Source organism: Theobroma umbraticum, unplaced genomic scaffold, assembly GCF_002168275.2.
Source record: "Theobroma umbraticum cultivar Fairchild unplaced genomic scaffold, ASM216827v3 scaffold_20.0, whole genome shotgun sequence".
NCBI classification, from domain to species: Eukaryota; Viridiplantae; Streptophyta; class Magnoliopsida; order Malvales; family Malvaceae; genus Theobroma; species Theobroma umbraticum.
The window spans coordinates 6,090,788-6,094,538 of record NW_018397266.1 but is presented as its reverse complement, the minus strand read 5'-3'; the positions used below and the strand labels follow the sequence as shown (position 1 = coordinate 6,094,538).

Sequence of the window (3,751 nt, the reverse complement as noted above, 5' to 3'; positions counted from 1 at the left end):
TGGTGAAGTTGTAATTGATAATTCCAAATACTCAAATTGAGATCTTGGGAGACGTGAATGCGCATCAACATGGTTAGCTTATTCAAGAACTTTTTCTTCAATAATATCACATGAAGAATTCAAAGAAGTTTCCAATGGATCTTGATGATTTTCACAAAACACATTATTCATTATGTCATCTACCACAATAATTGAGAAACATTCATTATGTTTATTGAAAAATTTTAAAACTTTAAAAATACTAAATGTTACTTGTTGATCTTCAGCCCTTAAAGTAAGCTCACCTTTTTCCACATTAACTAAAGCTCGAGAAGTTCTCAAGAATGGTTTCCCAAGAATAATTAGTATTTCACAATCTTCTTCTATATCAAGAATAATAAAATCTACTAGAAAAATAAACTTACCAACTTTTTCCAAAACATCTTCTACAATACCATAAGGATAGGTGATGGATTGATTAGCAAGTTTTAAAGTTACAGAAGTTGGCCTAATCTCTTCCAAAATCAATTTTTTATAAACGGACAATGGCATCAAATTTATACTTGTGCCCAAATCACATAAAGCTTTAGCAAAACAAAAAGCACCTATAGTGCAAGAAATAGTAAAACTACCTAGATCTTTAAGCTTTGATGGAAGTTTATTCTGAATGATGACACTGCACTCTTCAGTAAGTGTAACAGTTTTAAACTCACCCAATTTTCTCTTTTTAGACAAGATGTCTTTCAAGAATTTAACATATCTTGGCATTTGTACCAAAGCTTCAGCAAAGGGAATATTAATATGTAATTTTTCGATCACATCAATAAATGTCTGGAATTGTTTGTTAAGTTTTTCTTTTTGAAATCTTTGAGGAAAAGGTGGTGGGGTGTGAGAGTAGTTTTTAATTGTAATTTTTCTTTTAAATTTTCAAGAGATTTTTCAACAATAATTTCTTTTTCAACATATTTTTCAATTTCTTTATCATCAGATTAAATTGAAATTTTAGAATTTAAATGCTTACTACTTACCTCTTTTCCATTGCGAAGATGGATTAGCTTACAATGTTCTTGACCTTCTCTTTTTGGGTTAGGTTCAGAATCACTTGGCAAGGTACCATGTGATCTAAGATTTAAAGAACTAGAAAGTTGGCCCATTTGTATCTCAAGATTTCTAATTGAAGTTTCTTGATTTGGAATTGAGGCATCAATCCCTGTCATAAATGCATCAATCTTTGTTTTGAATGCATCAGTCTTAGTCATGAATTGCATGAACATATCCTCCATTGAAGGCTTTTTCATGAGCATGGGGGCTCTAGATGGAAATCCATGAGGAAAGTTTGACATAGATGCTAATGAGGACCCTTGGTTGTCATTCCATGAGAAATTAGGATGATTCCTCCAACTAGGATTATAAATGTTGAAATAAGGATTGTTCTGCTATCTATTTCTAACAAATTGACATGACTCAGAATAAATGGGATAATTGTCATTGGAATGTCCTTCCCCACAAAATTCACACGTCATAGAGGAGTTATGAATAGCATTAACACGTAGTTTATATAATTTTTTTACGAAAGAAGCCAATTGTATAAAAACAATATTTATCACATCTAATTCTTGAATTCTCGTAATTTTTCTTGTACTCAATCATTCAGATGGCCATTGATAATTATTAGAGGCCATCTCTTTAAGAAAATCATAAGTCTCATTAATAGATTTACTCATGAGTGAACCTTCAGCGACAACATCAATGGTAGTTTTAAAAAGTCCTAGCAAACCATTATAAAAAATCTGAACTTGGAACCATTTAAGTAATTCATGGTGAGGACACCTTCTTATCAAATCTTTATACCTCTACCAAGCCTCATGTAGTGACTCAGAATTAAATTGCATGAATGAAGTGATATCATTCTACATCTTCGATGATTTAGCAAATGGGAAAACTTTTGTTAAGAATTTATAAGCCAAATCATCCTAAGTATTAATGGAACCAATCGAAAGTGAATTTAACCAACTCTTTGCTTTATCTCTCAATGAAAAAAAGAAAATCCTTAATCATATGACATCATTAGTAACACCATTAGCCTTGAATGTATTACAAATTTTTAAAAAAATTCACAATATGAGCAATCAAATCATCATTAGGCAAAACCCTAAACTGAACAGCAGTCTAAATCATCTGAATAATTGAAGGCTTAATTTCAAAGTTGTTGGCTTAAATATGAGGTCTTTAGATACTAAAATAGAGATTTTTTACTTGTGGGACAGCATAATCCCTTAAAGACTAAGTCTCTTCCTCTTGTTGATCAACCATTGTTTTACTTGGAGTATAAACTTTTTTATTTTTTCTCCGAAGTCTTCAAAAAGTCTTTTCAGTTTTTGGATCAAAACGAACAATTTTCAAATTTTAGGCTCTTCATGTACAATGACCCAAAATACCTTAAAAATTAAAGATTTTTTATATAAAGTTATTTGGATGTAATTTTGATAGTATTTTAGCTTAGTTCTTGTAACAATGCATAAAAATTAGTATGTTTTATTTAAATAAATTTAAATTAGTTAATTTAGATGAGTTAATCTAATTTTAGTTAATGTTATCCTTAATTTGGTGTTAATGTGATTAAGATAGATTGGTGTTGATTTATTTGTGCTTTTGTATGTGTTTAATGAAGGAAAAATTTTAATGGTAGAAGGAGAGCAATTTCAATGTGTAGACTTTTGATGCACATGTTTCTGTATTTCAATCATAACTCTCTCTACACAGCTTCAAATGAGATAATTCTTAGACCATTGGAAATTTAAGAGAAAAATTTACAAATTTCACGTTTACCACTTTGCCCAGTTCGACTTAGAAAATGGTCAAAATCTTGCCAAATTTAAAGCACTGCAACAATTCTAGAGCAATTACAATTTCTGCTAATTAATCAGTTGAGGCCGTGGCCCACATAGGATGATGAGGAAATCCTCATTAGAGTTGACTTATTTCTTCTCCCAACTTGTCCTAATTCAAAGTCCTATAAAAAGAACCTTTCAGAGGACTTTTAAGAGAGAACAAAACACCTAATTGAAAGCCAAGAATCAAGCCACAAAGTCATTAAAGTTGAGAAGAATTTGAAGGATTCAAGGAGATTTGGAGATCAAGATTAGAATTCTTGGTTTCTTTCTATCTTTTTGTTATTTTTTTATTTTCTTGGTTTTGTTTTTAATGTTTAAACTTTATTTGATAACGATGTGTGAGTTGATGGTGAACTAATTCATTTATCTAAGATTATGATAAACTCAATATGTAGTCTGATTTATTTATCTCTCTTTCTCTTATGATTTATGGATTTAAGTTGTTTATTTATTCTATTCTTAATGCTTCTAATTGACTAGCCACCAATTAGATTGAATTGAAAACCTAGGTTAAACCTTGATGAAAGAAATTTAAGTTGACCTAAAATAGAATAGCTTACGATCAAATATATTTAGTTGATTAGATGGTTTGATTTGCATATAGAGTAAACATCTGCCTATAAGCTATATGTAGCTAGGATTAGAACATGAACTTAATGAATCTTTCTTTAATTTAATTTGCATAGACTTATAGTTAGTTAATTAGAAGAGATATTTTTACAAGAAACTCGACAGAAACTTGTAAATAAATTAAGACTCTAAGTTAACAACTTAATCAGTTAAACTAAGTTTAGAGAGAAAGACAATAATTAGATGAAGTATTAAGGGACATCATAATCTTAGGTCTGATAGTTAAGTGAGTTTTATAAAACAAATTT

At 29.8% G+C, this 3,751-nt stretch overlaps 1 non-coding gene across 1 annotated transcript; it reads left to right on the top strand.

Moving 5' to 3' along the window:
* Positions 1-1,791: 1,791 nt before the first annotated feature.
* Positions 1,792-1,897, top strand: LOC149526762 (small nucleolar RNA R71). The gene has a single exon (XR_016351713.1). It is a non-coding gene; the product is annotated as a small nucleolar RNA R71 (small nucleolar RNA).
* The last annotated feature ends 1,854 nt before the right edge of the window (positions 1,898-3,751 follow it).